We start from the raw sequence: 24,822 nt of genomic DNA on the forward strand, positions 1-24,822 counted from the left end.
TTTGTTTAATTCGTAATTAATCAATTGGGCATGAATGAATGAATGATCAGGAAGGGAGGTGTGGAGAAACGTACAATGAGAGTAGTTGTTGCTGATGGTCCACGACAAGGAGGGCTAACAGGAAGAGGAGGAAACAATATGGACATTCCACCGGACGATGGTTTTACATAGAGGAAATATGGTCAGAAGGAGTTACTTGGCTCCACCTTTCCAAGATATTTATCGTTAGTTCCCATAAATAACTGCGTATATAATAATATGAGTTACGGATTATTAACTTGAGTTGTACTAAACTAATGTTGTTAACGTTGTTGTTGGCGGGGGATTGAAATGTGAAGGGGATATTACAGGTGCACACACAAGAGCTTCTACGGTTGACAAGCGAAGATGCAAGTCCAGAGACTTGACCACCATCCCAACATGTTTGAGGTCACGTACTATGGCCACCACACATGCTCTTCTTCCACTCCGTTTATGGGTTATGACAGAAGCAGCACCAACACCCCTGGTGCCAATGCTGCCATAAAAGCAAGCGGATATACTGGTACCAATGCAGAAACAATTGGAAAAGAAGGACAAGATGAAGTACGACCTATGAGATCAGATATAATTGGGAGAGAAGCCGAAGGTAGGTCTCAGGTTATAGAACTGATAAAGGCAATATTCAATTCGGCTGAGGACAATAAGAATAATATGGATTCCATATTCCCTCCATTGCAACCACACAATTAAATTGCAAGCATCCCTAGTCCCAGCCCCATAACCCCATTCATGGGTGGCCTTACCTAGTAGTAGCTAAGTCATCTATTAAATTACCATTCTCATTTTGCAAATTCCGTTGTGGTAATCGTTTAAATTTTTATACGATATTTGATTCATTAAAATATAATTTGTCATTAACTTTATTACTTAATTAATTCCATTCATAGATAAAGCAACTCGACTATTTGTGTATATCATGTTCATTTCTCTCTTAAACTATATATAACCCGTGCCCCGTCCACAGACAAATCATGGACGAAAATATTGCAAAAGAAAAGATACTTATGATAGTAATGAAAACATGTAGCAGGAATTGTAAATAAGTTAGTGATTTGAAAAAGTCAATGGAATCGGTCAACATTTGAAGTCAAATGTATGCAATTTTCTTATGAAGGTTCCCTCAAAACTTTACCCTCCTTTCACGTAAATGTTGAAGTGAAAAGGTTTTGAGGAAGGATTTCCGAAAGAGACAAATGATAGTGATGGAAAAAAAACAATGTTATAATTTTTTATTAAGACGAATGAAATTTTGGTGGAAAATGTATAGAATGAAATTTCAAAATAAAAGAACTTTTTTTGTAGAACACAAACTAAAAGAACTTGTTTACCATTCAAAAAATAGTAATCTTCTGGAGCGAATTAATTTGTCTTCTAACCGAATTTCCAACACAAATCTATTGTGTATCATTCTTTGTCCCACATTGAAACAACACATTGAGTTAGTTTCACATAAGTATATGTCGTGCCTTAAGGTGTGTGTTCGCTGGGGTACTAGAATTTTAACTACTTATAAATTGGGGTTAGGGTCAATGGGGTGGAAGAAAACATAGGTGGAAGAAGAATCGTAGAAACAATCTGACTACTTATGTGAGAACTTTTGTTTTGGGTCTCAGACATCGATCCAATACCTACTTCGGCTGACCAGTTAGAGACCAATTTTAATAATGGTTTTAGGTCAAGGGTTTGGAACTAAGGTTCTTTCTCTCTCTAACTCCTCATTGTAAATTGAGTGGAAACAAGGTTGTGTTCCATATATAATAAAGTGATGATGATACGAAAGAGAAGAAGAAGAGACGAATAAGAAGGAAAAGAAGAAGGAGAAGAAAAAAAATCGGGCTGAGGAAGGGGCGGACTGGGTGCCTAATGTGAAGGAGTTGAAGGAGATGTCCTTCGACCAAGGTGACAATGCGAACAATTTGTCGGATAGGACAATTGATGTGGAAGATCATCAAGTCCGATTGATTTAGGGATCGTAGAGTTGTAGCTAGAGACCAACTACGATCGTCGAATTACGAAGTAATTCGCGGCTAACTTCGATCGGATCCTACAACGGGTTACACATAAGAGTGACAAATTGATCTAGGATTTGACTAGTGGGAGTGAGATATAATCATGGGAGTGTCCCATAAACATATCTCATAGGCCTAAAAAGGAATTAGGCAAAGATAATACAAAAAGGCCAAAAACCGGGTTTTTGGGCCTAGACCGGTTCAGGTACTTCTAGGACTCGGATTGGGCTGAATTTTGGAGGGTTAGTTTCTGATATAATAAAAATTATATCTGCCAATTTTCATGGTGTTTGGAAACCTCCTCCTTAGGGAATTGAGAAAATATCAATAGTTGCTATTTTCGACTATTTCCCTAAATCTTATTCTAAAGGGTGTTTTGGGAAACCTAAAAGGAGGTGGATTCTTATTAGGGTTCTATATAAACACTCTTAGGGCAGAGAATAAGATGTGGAATTTCTCTCTAAGCTTTCTTACTCTACCACATCAAGTAGAAAGGAGAAAGTGAGCTAATTCCCATTAACTATCTATCTAGTCAAAGAAGAAGGTGTTCTTCTATCCAACCACCATTGGTGTGCTAGCTATACAACAAGGTGGGAGATCAAATTGATTGCTCGTGTCCCAAGTAGAGGAGCTACACTTGAAGCTCTTGGTCTTCTTCAATCAATTCAACTAGTTCGAGGGAAAAGCGATTAAGGTAATTTACTATCTCCATTAGTTTAATTACTAGTTTTGCATGTGATCCTGGGAATACTAGTGTAGACATTAGATGTCTTATTTCCACTATAAACACTAGTATAAGGGTTTAAATCCCTACAGTGGCGTCAGAGCCTCTTACAATTAACTAGTTTTTGCTAAGAATCGAACTAGTTCACATTGGATATGATTGATAGTTTTAATAAATTGAGTTTATAAAAGTATTTTAAAAGTGTTTTAAAAATTATTTAAACTCACAATTTGATATTATTGAATGGGATTCAATGAATTTCAAATTGAGAATCAAATTGTTAAAAGTGTTTTTTAAAAAGTCTCAATTTGATTGAATTTCAAACTAATCCATGCTTGATTAAATTGATAGTTATGTTTAAAAAGATTTTAAACATAAAATTTGATTAATTTTGAATTGGATTCAAAGATTTTTCAAATTGATTTCAAAATTGTTCTTTGAAAAATTTCAAAAACCTAGACTTTGATCCAAAATTGGTTTGATTAAGAGTTGTTTTTTGAGTTTTAGGAAACTCTCAAAACAAAATTTGGAAAATTTAAAAGAGGTAATTACTAGAAAGGTCAAAATAATATTGAAAATGAGTAGAAAAGCACTAAACATTTGAAAATTATTATTCAGGTAAAAAAGTGTGCAAATACTAAAATACCCCTTTTCGTCATTTTGTGTAACTAAATTCTTTTATTTTTCTTTAAACTTTAAATCGATATAATTTTTGTTTGAGATGTCGGATTTCTATAAAAATTATATATTTAGAAATGATTTTTCATTAGCTTTCTAACAAGATCCACTTTCAATATTTTTTTTTCAAAAAAAAAAACCAAGAAAAAACGACGTTTTTTTCCTTTACACCTTTCTGCTAACGTGTTTGCAAAAATCTGTTATGCAAACGTGTTTGCAAAAATCTGTTATGCAAAAGTGTTTGCAACAATCTGTTATGCAAACGTGTTTGCAACAATCTGTTATGCAAACGTGTTTGCAACAATCTGATCTGCAAACGTGTGTTTGCATTATGTAAACTACAAACATGTGTTTGCATAATGTAAACTGCAAACTGTGTTTGCAAAAAAGAGATTGCAAACATGATTTGCAAGCTTTACAGAATATAATCTTGAGTTGCATATCTTGCAAACTCGATTTGCAAATCGAGAACATAAACTAAGAATATGTGTCTATGAAATCTTGAGTTTGGAATCGATTTCATCATTCATAAGTTCAATCATACTAAGAATCACCAATGAATTTTTGCCTCCATCCAAATAAAATGGGCGAACTTCATTTGCTAGTCTTATACTTTACGATGCAAATTCAAAATTTAAGAGTTGGCTTCTCAAATAGGTAGTCCTCTTTTGATCTTCCAGGTCTATAAAAGTATCTACTTGATTCGAAAGTTCAACTTCTATTTCTTCTTGTCATCTTTGGTTATATGTTCTACAACTTTCATTTCTAAATCTTCATTTTTCATTCTTGTTTTCAAAACAACTTTGGTACTTGAGCTGACCACATCATAACATAGAAGAAAAATACCATGAACTACTTCAAAAGTTAACTAAATTTCATCATAAAATCAGCAAAACTTGTTCCAAATTAACACCCAACAATTAAATTTCTTGATACATTATCAACCTCACAAAACTTCGCTTCTTAAGTCAATATCTTAATAGACTTTCATCATCTCCACCGAAAGAAAAACATGTAGAAACCTAAATAATGTGTATAAGTTTTGAAATCATGATCTGAAAAGACCAAGAATAAGGATGACACCCATTACCGTATTCAGAAGATGGAAAATCCTGCCTTTTGAGCTTCAGTCAGCTTCATACCAAATATTAGATGATAAAATCTTATTTAAGTGTTCTCGTTTCTGAATTTTTCCTTCATCGATGCAAAATTCTTTGTGCACTGATTCATTGTCTTCCCTGGAACTGCAACAACAACCCGTTCCCAATTTCATCAAAGCAATAATAACTACTCCTAAGATGGCAACTAAGTAAACTTGAATGACAATGAAGTAATACGAAGAATTAAAATAAAAGTATATACCGAAAAATACTAAGAAAAACAACTTTAGACCAATTTCATCAAAGCAATAATAACTACTCCTAAGCTGCAAAATGAAATCCGCATTATGTTTCCCATGATGAATATAATGGTTTAGTATAAGAAAACATACTTCAATTATCCGAATCCAAGAACGAGTTCGATGCCCTAGCTCGATCAAATTCCAACATACTATCACTACAAACTTCTCTCCTACAAGACCCAAACACAATTTCTTGCCATCTATTTCCATCTTCACTCCTCAATTTCCTCAAAATTGGAACTTGAACTGATACAAAATGAATAACCCTTCCATCTTCCTTGCTAAAAATTGGACACTAATGAAACAACATCCAAAATGGTGTCCCATCTTTCTTGTAATTTAATAAACTTATCTGAATTGCCCTTTCTTCTCTTATTGCTTCTCTAATCTCCATTATTAACCTTCTATTAGTTCTTGGTCCTTGAAATATCCTCCCATTTCTTCCAATAACTTCATCTTTCAAGTACCCTGACATTTTCAGAAACCCTTTACTAGCAAACACAATTGGGTGCCCAGAAATTGAAGGATCAGTTATTGTAAAGTTATCTGGTAGTTCATCAAGAGCTTCATTTACCTATGATGAGTAAATGGAATTAAATGATTGATTAATCAAACCCAACTGTGATTCCATATCTATCTCGTTATTTGTGTTCTTCTTTCTCTGTTTCTGTTCTTCTATATCTATGTTTAAATATCCAAATCCCATTCAAAATACTATTGATCCTCTTGGGAATCTTTAGATTATAATTACAAAACCATTAGAAGTACCAAAGTCTGAAGTAAATCAAACTACCCATGAACCGATCTTTGATGGATTGCATTTGAAACTCCATAGATTTAACTGATGTATCAACGGCTGATAAATTCGCTATAGTGGTTGGCGCATACACTGAGAAATCAAAAGAGTAGTCAATATTTGTTTCTTTGATTATCAAAATAGAGAGAGAAGGTAAAACAAAATGAGGGTTTTTTTGTGTGTAGAACTTACTGTTGCGACCAATCTTGAAGCTCTAGAATTCGAGTATTGAAAGAAGATATAAGTGAATCGAGTGAAGAACCTGCCTGTTTCAGATCCATCTCTCTCTATTTTGCTCTCTATCTCGATTAAATCTTTCCCGCAACCATTAATGGGTTTCTGTAAATCTTGAATCAATAGAACTTCGAAGATAGGTTCCTGAAAATTGGAGAAGAAGATCCGAAGAATAAGAAGATTCAGACGAAGAGAAGGATTCGAAGGAGTAGAAAGAAAAAACCCTAGAAAAAATTTGGGTTGCTTGAGAGAGAAAGTGATTTCTTATGGATAAGGGTATATTGGGAACCAAACAATTAGAAAATGACCTGAATAATTAATATCAAAATTATTTTGAACTTGATCTCTTTTTACTTATAATATTTTGATAACTTGTACTTAATATGAAAAGATCTAGGTGTTTTTAGTTATTATGATAATATTTCAAACCCAAACAATCATTTTCTAAATTTAAAAAGTTTCTAAAAGTTTTGTAAAATTTTAGAAGTGTTCTAAAAGATTTCAAAATTTAGAAAGAGTTTTAAAATTGGAAGTTAGCAAATAAGATTTGCACAACAAGAAAAAAAAAAAAAATTTGGAAACTAGGGTTTTGGAAACCCTAGTGTCCGGCCAGGAAGCTGTTGGTCGCGTCCACTGGACGCGTCCAGCAGCTGCAACCAGATTGCCACTGGTCGCGTCTAGGACGCGTCCAGGTCGAGTCTAGGACTCGACCACCAGCTGTAATGGAAGCATCCGGACGCGTCTTGGAGACGCGTCCAGAGCAGCTCGGACGCGTCTAGGACGCGTCCAGAGCTCTCGACCAGACGCGTCTGGGAGGTTCTGGGTGTCTCGGACTAGTCCGAGACACCTTGTGCTGGTCCGGTCCAGCACCGGACACGTCTAGGACGCGTTCGGTGCATGGACTAGCGTCCTGGCTCCGGCCAGGACGAGACCAGGCCTTGATAGGCCTCGGCCAGGACATGCCGGCCTATGGGCCGTGCTATGTCCGGACCTTGTCCGAGCCCTTTTGTGGGCTTGGGCCGGGACTTGTCTAGGACTTGACCCGGGCTTTTTCGAGGCTTTTCGGACCACAAAAAGTGACCATCATTCGAGTGGGAGTTTTTGCCAAAATTTCTTCTGATTCCAACCAAATAATTCCAAAATCAATCCGGGCCATCCAAAAGGCCAAAACGGATTTCTCTTTAAATTGATTTATGAAATCATTAAGAATCGAACCAATATTTTTCCCGAAATTGACCCGGGCTTTCTCGAGCCCAAAACGGAGTTTTTCTTAAAGTTGATTTTAGAAATCATAAAAGATAAAATCGGAACGCACCATTAGTTGAATTCTTCGAATTTAGACTTAAGGTCCGTAATGTGACATGTGATGTCAACAAAAGTATCTCCCAAGATAATCATGCATATATAGTTCTTAGCCTTGATATATTATATGATTGCATGTGATGTGAATGCGGGAAACTAGTATGGCCATAGATTTATTTCTTTATTCTTGTTTTAAGCACGGATGGGTGCATGCTTTGTAATTAATTTTAATTTCAAGTTTATACGATCTGCGAATCGTTAGAGTCTTGTAATTAGAGTTTAGGGTCTATGAGTCCATTGAAGAAACTCGAGGATGAAATCCAAAGGCGAGTGGGAGAAATCAATGGAGGTTTAAAGATGGGGATCTAAGACGAACCAAAAGGCGAAACAAGAAGAAAACCAAAGGAGATTAGATCTTCTAGGTTAGGGGCCATACTAGGATCCATGTCTGCTTGATTTACTTTCTCGCGCGCATTTACTTACTTATTTACGCTTTATGTCGTGGATGTTAGTTAGGCTAAATAGTTCACTATAACAAACGCCAGACTAGCGTAAACGTCCCCAAAACGTAATCTTGAGTAATCGCCTATCCAGATTAAGACACTCGTTGCGCCCTTGTTCGAGGAAGGTGGATCGGCCTTCGCAGAGTACCTCCTCTACCTTGGGACAATGCGGGTAGGTCTATAGAAGAGGCCTACACGTCTAAATGGTTCTACTCGACGAGATCAACAAGAGAGTCTTGGATACTCGAGGCAAAAGGATAGATTAGTCATTCATTAATGAAATCTATCAACCAAGAGTCATAAGGTATGATCAGTGAAGTAGTTCACTCACCCGGAACGACGGAGTCAAAGGGTAGGGCCTTCGTCCGCTTTACACCGAAGAACTGGGGTCTTGGAATCACTTATTCAATTGGGGACGATTTTTATTGAATAATGTGGGAAAACTAAGTTTTTCAAAAACGATAACGAGTTTTAAAACTTTGCCATTACTTTATGTAGTTTTAAAGATGACACAAGGAAACATGTTCGACCTTGAAACGTACCTAAGGAAGGTGTTAAACGAAAACATCCATGAAGGAAGGAATCGGGAGATACTTCAAATATTGGATGGAGAGTTTAAAAACAAGCTAGATGTCTCAGACTATCCATTTTCAAAATTGGATTTTTTGACTGCTAAGGAAATAGAGCGTCAAGAGGATGATCAAAAGAGGGCAGAACCAGAATCAATGACTTCTCGGTTGTTATCAGCCATGGAGGCTACTCTTAACAAGAAACCTCTGAACATGGAAGTCCCCTCCATCACTCCGAAAACTGAGGATTCACTCCGAAGCAAAGCGAGAGTGGAGAGGTTTGATACAACTAGTAAATTATTGCGTCTGCGCCTCGAGAAAGGAAAACCAGTAGGTCCTCATGTTCGGCAAATGATAGAACTCTTTGCTAAACTAGAAGAGCTGGGTTCTCCTGTTAGCCAATCGGCGGCTAATGATATGATCCTCTATTTCACTTCATGAAGGGTTCAATCTATTTAAGATGAAATATGCGATGAATGGATGGAACAAGCCTTTAGAGGAACTTGATGCAATGCTTCAGGCAGCAGAACGACTAACAATGGACTTGGAGCCAAAGAATGAGATTCTTGTGGCTCAAGAGAACAAGAGGCAGAAGAAGACACCCGCGTTAAAAGGAAAAGGCATACGGATTGCTAAACCTCAAAACAAAGGTATTCATTCTACGTCAAGATGTTTCTACTACAGTGGCATAGGCCGCTGGAAAAGAAACTGCCCTAAGTTCTTGGAGGACAAAAAGAATGGAACAGTGGCTTCCAATTCAGGTATAAACAGTTAACTTATCAAATACTGTAAAATTCCCAAACTTTGGTATGTGATACCTAAAATTGCCCTATCATTTTGAATGGACAGGTGCAACTGGGAACTGAGTATTTGGCTAAGGAAGACAAGATCCAAGAGGGAGCAGAAGCCTCGACTGCTAAGGATGCTGAAAGGGATCGAAGTCTACTTTAGGCACTATTCTAGATTAATCGTTTTTCTAGTTTTTTAACATCATCTCTGTACTAAGTATTATGGAGAATCAATAAAGAACTTTATTTCTAGATTGAGATGTTAATAAGTGCTAAATTTAACAAACCATACCAAAAGATTCTAAACTTGGTCAAAAACCTATAAGATAGGTTCATCCCAATCGGAAAGGGATGAGGACAACAAGTCCACTATAACCAAAACATGAATCAAACTGACAAGAAAGAAAGCCTTGAGTCGGAAACAGAGATTGATTTTCAAACGTACTTCTAACCTATCCATATTTGGAGTGTCCAAAAGGATTAAGATGAAGAACACGAATCAAACTCTATCCTCCAAAATCCATTAGTCTAGACATAGCTTCTCACAAAACTACCAAAATTCCGTCTAAAGCTAAATTTGTACAAAACTAGCTAATATCTGACGCAATTTTTTTTGAAAGAAATTTGGGCTTCTTCCATAACCAATCAAGAGAACAAAGTGTTTGTTGCTCATGATAGTATTCTTCTAATAATTAGCACACCTAGTACTCTGGGAGAAAAACACTAATTATTTCAAGAATAAGTGGGAGAAAAGTACAAATCGATTTAATTCGATCATGAGAAAAATCATGAAGAGTCATGAAGAATAATCATGAAAACTTGTACAAGACGATTAAATTCGACCAAGAGCAACAAACTGCGGCTCCTCGGAAAATGAAAGGTTAAAGATGTGATCTTGTAAACCCACCGCACAAAGCGAATGACATTCGCAGGAGAACTCTCAAAGCAAGTGAAAGTGTCTCTAAAAGGAATATCTCAAAGTAGTTGAGAAAATTCCAAATTGTTGTTCAAAAGCCCTAGTAAGGTCAAAATAAAATCTTAAAGACTCAGAAAATAAAGGTTATTTCTGAAGAGATAAAAGACCTGCGCAGAAACGGAAAGTGACTCTAGATTTTGGCTAGAAGCCAAAATCATCGTGGAATCCATATCTCGTCAAGACATGAAGCTTGATAATTTAAGTCAACAGAAGACCTAAATTGGTTTTCCTAAATAGAAAACTGAGAAGGATGGAAACATTCATGTTTCCCGAAACGAGACAAGAAGAATAAGATTCTTCCAATCAAGTTATGTCCACAAGCATGCTTCAGAAATCTATCGACGGATTAAAAGCACGCAAGAGTTAGAATCTTCAATTCAAAAAGGCAATCAAAGAAGTTTGATTCCTGAGGAAAGAAAAAAATCTTGAATCACGAGTTTCAAGAAGGTAAGTGGGAGAAACAAACCTTCCGGGTCCGTATGCTGAGTACATACAAAAGATTGAGTACGACATAAGATGTTGTGTAACAGTGAACACACTGACTCAATAAAAGGACCGCACACAAGGATGAAATGCCATTTTGGGCATCTGAAGATCTATAAGCATTGATCAAAAGGATGATAGGATTAGAGAGACTCAGTACGCTGAGATGCTTGAGATCCGAAACAGAAAATCTAAGACTCGGAAAGTCTAAAAGAATTTCGACCCAAAAACTCATGACAGAGGGCGTTGCAAAACTCGGAGTCTGAAAAGACACCGATGAGCTAGCACGCATGAGAGAGACATTTATGTTCGAAAACATAAAGTCAATCATGTTGGACATGAATAACATTTAGATATCCAAATTCGGATTAGAAAATCGAAGACACTACTTTGAATATCCTAGAAGGCTTAAGGATAAAGTAGTACAAAAGTTGAACATGTCATCATAACAAACTTCCAGACATGGAAGGAAAGTAGGCTAAAATTTTTTTAAGCCGGGAACTGTTGCAAAAACTACATAAAGAATTAAAAGCCTTAACTCTAGTAAAAATTACTAGATATTATCAAGGTTGAAGTTAGCAATCTTCAAATTAATTGATAATAAGCAAAGTTTAAAACCGACTACCACGGTAGTCAAACTAAACTGTCACCTAAGACATAGTATGAGATTCATACACAGTCTAAGGCATGAGGTATAAATTTAAACCTCGACAAGTAAAATTGAGTGGGTAAAAGGAGTTTTACGGAAGAGGCTCAGATTTACAACTCTCATTATCAAAATAATAGAGTTATTTCACAAGTCGTCTAAATTTGGTTTAGTATTTAAACGACAGTCCATTGATGATAAAACGTTCCGAATAGGTTTGTCAGATACGTGATCTGATGAATGAAACCCTATTAAGTGAACTTGGAATATTTATTATCAAAAATCCCTGGTCCAGGTCATTGCATGGACAACAATGACTCACGAAGACTAGCACGGGAGTCGATGGGATAGCGCAGTTTCATGGGCTATAATAGTATATTCTATTCGACTACGTGGGTGTGTAAAAGGTTTATACACTGGATAACCCTCAAATGAGAAGTACATCATTCGTGATGAACGTCAATACTTCTCATAAAGACAATTGGAGAGATTCCTCAAAACATGAGTGCTCCACTCATCTTATGAAAGGAATGTCCGACTTTGGTTCCGTCAAACGCCGCGCCATAAAAGGAGGTTATAAAGACGGATACTGGGAAGGACAGGATAGACATGAAGTTAAGTGGGAGCGCAAGAATGGATTGTGTCACCCTAATCACATTAGGTACAAAGTGTCTCAAGGCCACTTGATGAGTAGCAACTGAAAATGCGTGGCCGCGCTCAAACGGATTAAAAGTTAATCGTTTGTCTTTTACAGTTGTACTCGGATATCAAGAAAGTCTGAATGACGTGACGTATCAGATGGGATACTAAATTGACACGGGAATCGAGGCATTGCACTTGTTCTAAGTCCAAGTGGGAGTCTGAAGGAGTTGAAGGAGATGTCCTTCGACCAAGGTGACAATGCGAACAATTTGTCGGATAGGACAATTGATGTGGAAGATCATCAAGTCTGATTGATTTAGGGATCGTAGAGTTGTAGCTAGAGACCAATTACGATCGTCGAATTACTTCGTAATTCGCGGCTAACTTCAATCGGATCCTACAACGGGTTACACATAAGAGTGACAAATTGATCTAGGATACGACTAGTGGGAGTGAGATATAATCATGGGAGTGTCCCATAAACATATCTCATAGGCCTAAAAAGGAATTAGGCAAAGATAGTACAAAAAGGCCAAAAACAGGGTTTTTGGGCCTAGACCGGTTCGGGTACTTCTAGGACTCGGATTGGGCTGAATTTTGGAGGGTTAGTTGCTGATATAATAAAAATTATATCTGCCAATTTTAGTGGTGTTTGGACACCTCCTCCTTAGGGAATTGAGAAAATATCAATAGTTGCTATTTTCGACTATTTCTCTAAATCTTATTCTAAAGGGTTTTGGGAAACCTAAAAGGAGGTGGATTCTTATTAGGGTTCTATATAAACACTCTTAGGGCAGAGAATAAGGTGTGGAATTTCTCTCTAAGCTTTCTTACTCTACCACATCAAGTAGAAAGGAGAAAGTGAGCTAATTCCCATTAACTATCTATCTAGTCAAAGAAGAAGGTGTTCTTCTATCCAACCACCATTGGTGTGCTAGCTATACAACAAGGTGGGAGATCAAATTGATTGCTCGTGTCCCAAGTAGAGGAGCTACACTTGAAGCTCTTGGTCTTCTTCAATCAATTCAACTAGTTCGAGGGAAAAGCGATTAAGGTAATCTACTATCTCCATTAGTTTAATTACTAGTTTTGCATGTGATCCTGGGAATACTAGTGTAGACATTAGATGTCTTATTTCCGCTATAAACACTAGTATAAGGGTTTAAATCCCTACATAATGGGGAGGCACCCACTCCACACTAGATGCTAACAAACACCCCACACTAATAAAAAGTTAGTTGGGTGTCTTTAGCTCACTAGGTGCTAACAAACACTTGACGCGAATAGCAACTCAGTCGGGTGCCTTCAGCTACTCCACACTAGATGTAACCTATGCCAATAATGAAATCACTATATTTGCAACCTTCGAGCTTCCCGATAATAACATTACCACGGTGAATCAGTTATGGCAGGATGGACTCCTTCTTGACGGAATCACTCCTGGGGTGCACCGTATTTCTGGACCAAACGTTCTATCCTTTGGGTCTCTTAATCTGCTTTCAGGATACATATCAAACCCAGCAAAAGTAGAAGCAAGTCCTAGACTTCGAATCAAGAATGTACATGGAGTGTTGAATGCTGTGAGTTGGGGAACACTAATGCCGATGGGTGCGATAACAGCAATGTATTTTAAGCGAGTGGATTCCAAAGGGCCGGTATGGCCTTATTTGCACATATTTTGCCAGACATCTGCTTATGCAGTTGGTGTTGGTGGATGGGTAACTGGTCTTGTGTTGGGTAAGAAGTCTCCGGGTATTCAATACAACACGCATAGGAATATTGGTATTGCTCTCTTTGCTCTCGCTACATTACAGGTACTTGGTATTTGCTCTCCTTGCATTCATCACTTGACGGGTTTTGTTGGAATCGTGTTGAGTGTGGTGAACGTTTTCGAAGGTATTGAAATATTAGACCCAGAGAAGAAGTGGAAGCATGTCTACATCGGAGTTATATCGACCCTGGGTGCAATAGCAGTTGCCCTAGAACTCATATCCTGGTTCGTATTCATCAAAAGAAACACATCAACAACAGGGCGAGCTAATGAAGTGGTTTAGAACAAGCAGCTAGACAGAGATCAACCGATACCAAAACCAAGATGATGGTCTAGTTACCAAATAGAGTTCAGTCATTCCATAATTGTTTTGAAGCTTAGATTATAATTTTTAGGCCTATGTTAGAAAGATATTGGTTTAAGAGTGTTCAGCTTCTTTTCGTTCGTGCCCCATTTTCATTTGTTTGTTCGTATTCAGAAAGTCTAAAAGATTGTCCATTTGTACAAGAGGGCAATATTGCTGTTACTTTGATGAAATTGAAATGTCATATATCGAAATTGAATATTGTATTACATGAATTGCACAAACAACTGTTATTTATATAGTTTTCACTAATTGAATGTCCAGGGTTGTTACCATGTTCACTCCCTTCAGCCTAAGACCAACTTCACCATTCATCTGAGTTTCATAACTCAATTACTTCAATTCTCTTCTCTTATCATATTTCTCCGAAGATTCCACAATGTGTCATAGATCTCTAATGTCGACGGTGAAGACGAATCCCCTGAAAAGAATACATTCACTCTATCTTTAATCTCTATCCAACTACAACCAGGATTCTTTTTCATTCCTCTCTCCTTCATAGACATTCTTATTTTTGCTGCTTTCTCCCACATCTCTCCTTCCCCATATAAATTTAACAACTGAATGTAATTGCTTCCCCTCGTCGGTTCTAACTTCAACAACTCACCAACTGCTAACTCTCCGAGTTCTATATTACCATGAATACGGCCAGGGGCGGCCCAGGCCCAAAGCAGCCAAAGCGGCTGCTTTGGGCCTCATTTTCGGCAGGGCCCCAAAATACTTGTTGCTTAAAGGCGCCTCCAAAAACAAAGAATTTAAAGCTTTGTCAAACGCCCAAGCCCACTTCAACAGTAGCCCAAACACATTCCGTACTTTTCTTTTGACTGAGGGTTATTACTCGTTTGGGTGGCAACCATTAAATGAGTGGGCCCACACAAACAACAAATGAACCTAATCTAGCTTTGACACCTAATCTAGCTTTAGACATTTTTTTTTGTTGAGATAGCTGTAGACATTAAATCTAAATAAATTAACACACTAAATATTTGCTTCTTAGTTCAACAAAAAAAAAACACTAAATATTTGCTTCTTCCTCTCTCTCTGTATTTTTGTGACTCCGTTCTCTCAATAGGGTAAGTAATCAGTCGTTCAACAAAAAAAAGTAATCAGTCAATTTCTTACACTCTACAAACTACAAATAAAGTAATCATTCTTTTCATGACAAATTAGATCAAAATCTCTTTATAAATTTTTTGTTACGGTGAAAAGTAATCAGTCAATTTTTTAGTGTTTATCTTCGTAAGTACTTAAGTAATTTGTAACGCTTTGTGACAACTTTCGACACTTTGCAACAACTTCGCAGCACCGTGCGACAACTTTGCAGCAGCTTCGCAAGACCTTGCAACAACTTAGTAAGATAGTGCAACTATAAAGCTTGTTGGTTTTTAACCAGACAAAATACAAATATTTAAGTTTATAATAAAAAAAATATAGATTTTGGATTTTAAATTAAAAAAATATAACTTGTCTTTTTAACTTCAATTTTTTTTAAAATTGGGTCTTCGACCTAATTTTCTTTTATTATATATAGTATTATCTCTCTTTAAAAAGAATTAATTGATTTCCAGAGAATATTTATTTTATTAGTTTTAAAATTAGATCTGGACGAACAACAATTACACTCTGATATAAATTTAACTACCCATTTTTTTCAATCACATTTTTTTCTACAATTTTAATTTACAGAATTGTACTATTCGATTAGATTATTCGTATTTGATTAAAATTTAATGTTTTTTATTTTAGGCTCAAGTTTTTGTATAGTATTTCAATTATTCAATTGAATATAGTGCGAAAATAAAGCGTACACATCAATCAGGTTTATGAATCTCAAAAGTCGAGAAGAATTTTTTCCAAACATATTTAGGCTCATTTTTTATGTAAATTGGATCTTCTTATGTAGTAAATAGTTCAGGTTTATGCGTTTTAGTTATACTTTCATACTAATTTATCAGTCACAACAGAAAGTTAAAATTTCCTATAACGCACGTGAGAGGGCCCCCAAATTTTCTTCGCTTTAGGCCCCCAAACTACTTGGGCCGCCCCTGATTATACGACACCCACTTAACAGACACAACCACACACTTTTATCAGCTTCCATCGGCATTTCTCTGATAAATCTGTAAGCTTCATCCAAACGTCCAGCACGTCCCAAAAGACTGACTATGTTTACATAATGCTCCATTCTAGGTTCAATCCCATAATCCTGTTTCATTGTCTGGAATAGACTGAGGCCTTCTGCTGTCAATCCCGAATGCCCACAAGATGATATCAATGCAAGAAAAGTTACCTCGTCAGGAAGCATTCCCGTTTGTTGCATCTCATCGAACAATTTCAGAGCATTTCTGCAGTCCCCATGTGATCCAATTGCAGATGTGCATTAAGCTCCTTAACACATAACACATACATTATAACACATACATTATAAACTCTTAATAGTTTAGTTTTCTTAAGTGTTTGTTGTTTAAACTATTAACTAAATTTTCACGTAAATTTTATTTCTTCTAATGTGAAGTTTTAGAATCATTTGTTTTGGATCGTAAAGTTATATATATATATATATATATATATATATATATATATATATATATGAGAACAATAGTCGAAGAAAATATTTTATGTGGTAAATTTTTTTACTTTTGAAATACTACTTATGAATGCATATACATCGGAAATGAAAATTTCGTTTTCTTAGTAATTTTAGGCTAGTCCGGGTTAACATAAAAACCTAGCTCCGCCCTTGACTAGGTGTAACTTGTGTTCATAGGGCATGAACAATTCTACCTTGCTTATTATGCTAATAAACATTTACTATTGTCAAACAAATACTACTTTTGTGCATATATTCTCCGAAAGAGTTTTGCTTGTTAAGCAAATTAACATTTATCGAGGTCAAACAAATTCCATGTTTGTGCATATAACCTCTTTTGAGTGCATTACAATAGTGTACAACTACTTCAGCCAATCACATGACGCTTAAGAGTAATAAATTACTACTTGAAACCATGATTTTTTTTCTTAAATGAAAAAAATGGTCCGTTTTTTTTTTGAGAAAAGAGAAAATGCGCGATGATAGATGGTCAAACCTTTCTTTGCTAATGAGTCGTTTTTAGATAAGTTTTGTAGGAGAAAAGTATAAAGGAAGCTGTTTGAAAGGATACGAAGAAAAACGAAAGAAAACATCAAAAGTTAAAGTTAACTAATTGAATAACCTGTGGTTAGAGTGGTAAGAGGTATATCTTCCACCTTAGAGGTCAAGGGTCCGAGACACGCTAAACAATTCAAAAAAAAAAACTAACTGAATAATCATTTAAGGGGTTACTTTAGAAGCTGGTCATATTTGTGGGCCATCTTGGTGGGTTGTTTAGCGGCATAAGATTTCATGTCGTTCATGTCGATTGCATCTAATTTCTTCTGAATTTCCTCTCGTTTCTCTGTCATCTTTGGTATATCTCTATGTGACTATGTCCTTATACTTTCGACCATTTAAAATAGACAAGGGTGTAACCTGTGCCCGTGGGGCACGGACAGTCCTTCTAAATGCATTAAAGAAATATCTTACAATCTCAGATATTTATGGAGATAACCATGAGCTAAACATTTGAAATCAATTAAAGTAAACAATCGATTAAAAAAATAGTCGAAATCAATTCATTAAGCTTCATGTTGGTACATTTGACCCTATTAGCACCAACATGCATATCTTCGTCCGCTTAATATGCCTATTGAGTTTGAACTTGAACTTGGTACAGCAGGATCATCTATTCCTTGATGTTCACATCATGCGTTGTTGTTTCCTTCCATTCGTCCTAACTCCATGTCTGTCATTTAAGTTACTGCCCTAGCAAGAATAGTCTCTGGTGCCCTGCACTGCTTCAAAATCAAGGAGTCGGTAAACTCCAAAATGAAATGTATGCATAGCTTTCCCCCTCATTAATGGCCTCTAGAAAATTTAAATTCCTCGTCATTTTTATTGCCTTAAATGAATCTGCACATTCATATTGTTATTAACTTTAACAATACCACAACAAAATATCGTGACCGCAATATATTTTACGGGTTTTTATCAATGACAAATTGTATCTTACCAAGCTTCATAACTTCCCCACGGTTGGTTTTGATGAGCAAATGTCTATCGCCCAAATGGGGCAACACAAACTGAAACCCCCAGAAGGCTTTAATCCTAGTCAATGAGTGTTCCACAAATAGGTCTTAAGTCCGAGTTAATGATGTGAAGAAAGGAAAAGATTAATACACCGCACCAAATATCCACAGTAATAAATCAATTATCTCATGCTTTCTGGTTATAAATGAAACCCAATCCATTATTTCATCAAGTTTTGTATTGCCATTATGTGTTTTCCTCAACTACTCTCCTAACTGTTCGTATCGGGATTTACGGATTCGGTTCTTGACAACTAATCATATAACACTATAAGATTATATAAATATAATCTTTTACAAAAAAAAAACTTATCTTGTTTGATCGAGGCGAGTGGTCACTCTTTCCTTAAGACAATCATGTCCCCGCAATGGTGCTAACGGTCTACGGACATTTGTCTCCCAAGATACAACGATCACGTCATATAGAAAGAAGCACTACAATTCTATATGCTCCATCGAACTATCGAGTTACTATGCTCTCAAGCGCGACTTTAGACGACTCAACTATTGTCTTTTTAAAATATACTAAAAGCTGTCCAAAAAACTTATTTAAAAAAGAAACCAAATTAGAGTATTTATAGAGTTAGCCATGACTCTACAAGATGTCTCTCCATTGGGTTGTGACTACCCATAACTGGTGACTTTCACAAGTACCTATTGATATAATTTTACTCAAACAAAAATTGTTTATTAAATAATTTTCCAACACTAACGTCGGAAGTTGTGTTTTAATGAGTCTTCCCTAATATGGCAGGGTCTCCGAGACACTGCCAAATAAGGACCCAATAGATATGAGTTCACAAAATCTTCAAAATTTTGGTGCCACAAGGTATGTCTTGAAGAAAACCTATAAATATGGGATATGCCAATATGAGTTCTGAGTTAATATGATCTTTAGCATTATTGTGTGTGTTAGAGATAGACCATACCTCTTCACGTTCGACTGTGTCACCAAGTGGCGTGATGGTTTGGCTTCCAGAGAACCAATTGGACCTCAATCACCTGAAGGCATGAGACGCAGTTCTTAATGATGAAACTCTATAGCCATCATAGTTATAATCTGCCCACTCAGATCGATGCTCCCTCACGAACCGAACCAACAATGCAGGATGAACATTGTAACAGTAAGGAAAACAATAACAAATTAGTTGGAGCAAAAAATTTTGCTAAAATATGTCCAAGTCATTAAACAGCAGACCTAAATCACCAAAAAAAAAAAAGACAGTATGCCCCTCATATAAGAACTTACATCATGGATTTTGGTTTCAATTTAATTTAGTGTCTTTTAATACTTCAAAAGTTGTGATGTAATAACAAATACCCAAACAAACATTTGAAAACTATAATAGGGCTAACGATTGAGCAACCATTTGAAGATTGCAAGTTGGAAAATACCCGAGATGTCTCAAAATATTTACGAAGAGAAAAACCAAGCTAAAGTAGTACTAATCAACAATTATAATTGTTTGGAATTATGCTACTCCATACATATTTCACTTGGACATTATCGCAAACACAAATGAGCAGAGGAAAAATTCTCATTCTAAGTTCAGTTCCCAGGGAATATTTCTTTCCCGCTAAACCAAATCCCTCTTTGAACTATACAGTTCAATCAACTCAACCTTTTACCCTATAAAGTTGATCAAAACATATCCTATTTTATCAGAATATGATAACATACGGGTAGAAAGAAAGCATGAATGAAGTTTATCTTCATGAAGAGATGATAAAAATGATGTCAGAAGTCCCCCGTATTGCTGCGACTGTGGGGGAGAGAGTAGTATATACAGAACTTAAAAGAATATTATCCTACAGGTTCGCTTGAGAAATCTTTCAAAATGAGTTGTGTTGTGAGAGATTAGACAAAGACAGTAAAAGATAAGAAGAGAGATTACCTTGTATCTATTCAAGAGAAGGAGATGGAGAGTGAGAGAGAATTAGATTGAGGTAATCAAAACCCTATTTCTTGAATGTTTTTCTGAGAAAAAGAAAACATTCATAACAAAATAAGTTGTGAGAGAAAACAAAAAAAACAGAAGAAGAGAGAGTACCTTCAACCAATTCCAGAGAGGAAGAGTGCCAAAAGTGTAAGATTAACATGGAGTACCTTCAACGTTTTTCTTCAATTTTATTCACAAAACCTAAAATCTCTTTTTGATTCATTTAGGGAGGAATAAAAAATCAAATATCGATCAGTACAGTCCCACTTGTGATTGTTCGATCGGCAAGATAATATCAAAAGTTTTGACATTTATTGTTAAAAGCTGAATATAAATCATAATTATAAGATGGGATTTTTTTTCCTTCTCATTGTGGAAATCTGATTCATTTGAAATTAACCTTAAACCAATCATGATGACGAAGCAAAAAAAAGAACTAAGATTCTGGAATCTAACTCAAGTCAATTCAAAACTCGAGTCGGATTCCATGCCTGATTTAGAGGTAAAACAAGCAGTTTGATTATTTTATTTCAAAATACATACTTACTTGTAGATATATAGATAATCAGAAGGATTGGAACTCCGATAAGCATGGACAATTCTATAAAGTGCGTTAAGAGTTTGTTTGAACAAACTCTAAGTTTAGGATTTGTTTGAACAAACTCTAAGTTTAGGATTTGTTTGAACAAAACGTAAGCTTGAAGTTTGTCCGAACAAAACATAATCACAAATGCATAAAACGCAAGATTCAGTAAGCTTGGTCTAATGGGGAAGATGAACAACAAAAACAAATATTAAGCAAGATCCAAACAATGGATAACAACAATTCAATAATGTCCACCTCCATACACATTAACTTTGCAAGTTTTAGCGTGGGGGGTGATTCATGATGTTATAAACATTGAGCTAACAGATATAATGTATAAAAGTAAGTAAAATGCAACATTTAGGAAAGCAAAAGTTAAAACAGAAAAAAGGAAGTAGGGAAAAAAAGGAAAGATGAATGCAAAATACTCTTCAGACACCTTAAACGATATTCTCTGCCATAAAACTAAAATAAAGCAAAAAAAAATCAATCCGACATTTCTACAAACACCTTAAACACAATTTAAAAGATATCAAGAAAAATAGAACTTAAAGAGAAAGAAGTCAGAGGTTACTTTTTCTATCTCGGCTCTATAGATTGTTGTCGTTGCATTGATCTAGAGGACTTACGAAGATAAAACTACCATAAGCAAAAAACTGAATTGAAATAGATCTCTTTTGTTGCCATTGCATTTAAGTCCACTAAAACTATCCTATTTATTATTTCCATTCCATTGCATGTCATTTCTAGGCACAATGAACAAAAATACCCTCCTCCCTCATTATATAGATGTTATATTGTGTTATTAAATAGTTAAAATCACACTTTTCACATGGTAATTTTGTGTTAAAATCACACTTTTCATATTGTAATTTTGTGTTAAAATCGTTATTTTATATGATTTTAATCTAATATCTCTTGTTATTTTGTTGAGATATTTTCATTTCTCAATTATAGTATCGAGGGTCTACGAATTAAAATTTCGCACCGGACCCCCAACTTCTCGGTCACGCCACTGATCTTCAATCTAAATATATTTTTACATTGTCTTGTTATAATACCGTCGAGTGATGACCAAATAAACTGACAATCAATCTTTATTGTTGTTCTTATGATGAGTTTGTTTAATTCGTAATTAATCGATTGGGCATGAATGAATGAATGATCAGGAAGGGAGGTGTGGAGAAACATACAATGAGAGTAGTTGTTGCTGATGGTCCACGACAAGGAGGGCTAACAGGAAGAGGAGGAAACAATATGGACATTCCGCTGGACGATGGTTTTACATAGAGGAAATATGGTCAGAAGGAGTTACTTGGCTCCACCTTTCCAAGATATTTATCGTTAGTTCCCATAAATAATTGCGTATATAATAATATGAGTTACGGTATTAACTTGAGTTGTACTAAACTAATGTTGTTAACGTTGTTGTTGGCGGGGGATTGAAATGTGAAGGGGATATTACAGGTGCACACACAAGAGCTTCTACGGTTGACAAGCGAAGATGCAAGTCCAGAGACTTGACCACCATCCCAACATGTTTGAGATCACGTACTATGGCCACCACACATGCTCTTCTTCCACTCCGTTTATGGGTTACGACAGAAGCAGCACCAACACCCCTGGTGCCAATGCTGCCATAAAAGCAAGCGGAGATACTGGTACCAATGCAGAAACAATTGGAAAAGAAGGACAAGATGAAGTACGACCTATGAGATCAGATATAATTGGGAGAGAAGCCGAAGGTAGGTCTCAGGTTATAGAACTGATAAATGCAATATTCAATTCGGCTGAGGACAATAAGAATAATATGGATTCCATATTCCCTCCATTGCAACCACACAATTAAATTGCAAGCATCCCTAGTCCCAGCCCCATAACCCCATTCATGGGTGGCCTTACCTAGTAGTAGCTAAGTCATCTATTAAATTACCATTCTCATTTTGCAAATTCCGTTGTGGTAATCGTTTAAATTTTTATACGATATTTGATTCATTAAAATATAATTTGTCATTAACTTTATTACTTAATTAATTCCATTCATAGATAAAGCAACTCGACTATTTGTGTATATCATGTTCATTTCTCTCTTAAACTATATATAACCCGTGCCCCGTCCACAGACAAATCATGGACGAAAATATTGCAAAAGAAAAGATACTTATGATAGTAATGAAAACATGTAGCAGGAATTGTAAATAAGTTAGTGATTTGAAAAAGTTAATGGAATCGGTCAACATTTGAAGTCAAATGTATGCAATTTTCTTATGAAGGTTCCCTCAAAACTTTACCCTCCTTTCACGTAAATGTTGAAGTGAAAAGGTTTTGAGGAAGGATTTCCGAAAGACACAAATGATAGTGATGGAAAAAAACAATGTTATAATTTTTTATTAAGACGAATGAAATTTTGGTGGAAAATGTATAGAATGAAATTTCAAAATAAAAGAACTTTTTTTGTAGAACACAAATTAAAAGAACTTGTTAACCATTCAAAAATAGTAATCTTCTGGAGCGAATTAATTTGTCTTCTAACCGAATTTCCAACACAAATCTATTGTGTATCATTCTTTGTCCCACATTGAAACAACACATTGAGTTAGTTTCACATAAGTATATGTCGTGCCTTAAGGTGTGTGTTCGCTGGGGTACTAGAATTTTAACTACTTATAGATTGGGGTTAGGGTCAATGGGGTGGAAGAAAACATAGGTGGAAGAAGAATCGTAGAAACAATCTGACTACTTATGTGAGAACTTTTGTTTTGGGTCTCAGACATCGATCCAATACCTACTTCGGCTGACCAGTTAGAGACCAATTTTAATAGTGGTTTTAGGTCAAGGGTTTGGAACTAAGGTTCTTTCTCTCTCTAACTCCTCATTGTAAATTGAGTGGAAACAAGGTTGTGTTCCATATATAATAAAGTGATGATGATACGAAAGAGAAGAAGAAGAGACGAATAAGAAGGAAACGAAGAAGGAGAAGAAAAAAAAACGGGCTGAGGAAGGGGCGGACTGGGTGCCTAATGGGGAGGCACCCACTCCACACTAGATGCTAACAAACACCCCACACTAATAAAAAGTTAATTGGGTGTCTTTAGCTCACTAGGTGTTAACAAACACTTGACGCGAATAGCAACTCAGTCGGGTGCCTTCAGCTACTCCCATAAGAATAAGGAAGCGACTAATAGCACTCGCTAAAATGTTGTTGGCACTCGGAGGATGAGATTAACTAAGGTCATCCCTTTTAACCCCAACCATCTATTGGCACTCGGGCACAAATCAAGCTGTCTGAAACCTAAAGCAAGGGTTCATACTCGGATCAGTCCAATAAGTTTCAGACGAAACCTGTCGAACTGGTTCGAGACTAATCCGTGATTAGGGTCGCGGAAGTATTTTTAAGAGTCCATGGGTATATAGTCCAAAATAATGTTCAAAAAGGGTTTAGGATCCAATCTTCCCAAAAAATGGATTTTTAGTCCTTTTACCATATAGATATAAAAACCCTCACTTTCTAAAACATAGTCCCGTCAATGTCCCACCTTCATATTTCACGGGTTTTTAATTTGGGGGCAGAAAGAATCTGGAAAGGCAAGATTTGGACGTGATTTGGGGGTTTTTATAGGAAGTAACGGATCAAGGATATTTTCCAAAACAGATTTTCTCTCTCATCCTTTCAGATTTAGAAACCAAATCTATATATCACTTTCTCTCACTTAACTTTGAGATTTGGAAAGAGTATATTTTCTGAGATCAATTAGCGTGATTTGGGGGTTAATATTCAAAACATATATATCAACTTTCTCTCACTTAACTTTCGTTTTTACTCATACATAAACACACATCGAATACAAATTATGAAACGAGCTCGTAAATTATGTGTTATTTATGACGAGGAAACCATCATTTGTCATGTATACAACGTAATTTGTCATATGTATGTGTGTCATGTCCATTATGTACCATTGAATACTTAGATTATTTTCTGACATAAATTACTTGTTTTTTACGCATACATGTCCATTATGTACCATAAATTATGGTAACATGTTAGGAAATGTAAATCTGAAATCATGTTTTTTGTTATAAAGTATGTGATTTATCATAAATTATGTATGTGTAGTAAATAACACAACCTTTGTACAACTGAAATGAAATTTTATTGAATAACATAGTAGACTAGGTAACTTAAAAACAAACTCCGTTGGA

General features: G+C 35.9%; 2 long non-coding RNA genes and 1 pseudogene across 4 annotated transcripts; 1 reads left to right on the forward strand and 2 right to left on the reverse strand.

Annotated features, from left to right (window-relative positions):
- Nucleotides 1-4,308: 4,308 nt before the first annotated feature.
- On the reverse strand, nt 4,309-6,245 carry LOC147565341 (uncharacterized). The gene is made up of 3 exons (XR_015230172.1): nt 5,844-6,245; nt 4,946-5,744; nt 4,309-4,697 (listed from the first exon to the last, which is right to left on the reverse strand). It is a non-coding gene; the product is annotated as an uncharacterized LOC147565341 (long non-coding RNA).
- Nucleotides 6,246-13,392: 7,147 nt separating this feature from the next.
- On the forward strand, nt 13,393-13,848 carry LOC147565342 (cytochrome b561 and DOMON domain-containing protein At4g17280 pseudogene; annotated as a pseudogene).
- Nucleotides 13,849-17,502: 3,654 nt separating this feature from the next.
- LOC147565343 (uncharacterized) lies at nt 17,503-20,540 on the reverse strand. 3 transcript variants are annotated; one of them, XR_015230175.1, is made up of 4 exons: nt 20,201-20,540; nt 19,989-20,071; nt 19,023-19,291; nt 17,503-17,799 (listed from the first exon to the last, which is right to left on the reverse strand). It is a non-coding gene; the product is annotated as an uncharacterized LOC147565343 (long non-coding RNA). The 3 variants fall into 3 exon arrangements; XR_015230174.1 differs by having other exon boundaries at nt 19,023-19,176; nt 20,145-20,540; XR_015230173.1 differs by having other exon boundaries at nt 20,145-20,540.
- Nucleotides 20,541-24,822: the final 4,282 nt, after the last annotated feature.

The sequence above is a fragment of the Eschscholzia californica genome, unplaced genomic scaffold, assembly GCF_041429995.1.
Source record: "Eschscholzia californica isolate CP2 unplaced genomic scaffold, dmEscCali1.0.p SCAF_1, whole genome shotgun sequence".
Taxonomy (NCBI): domain Eukaryota; kingdom Viridiplantae; phylum Streptophyta; class Magnoliopsida; order Ranunculales; family Papaveraceae; genus Eschscholzia; species Eschscholzia californica.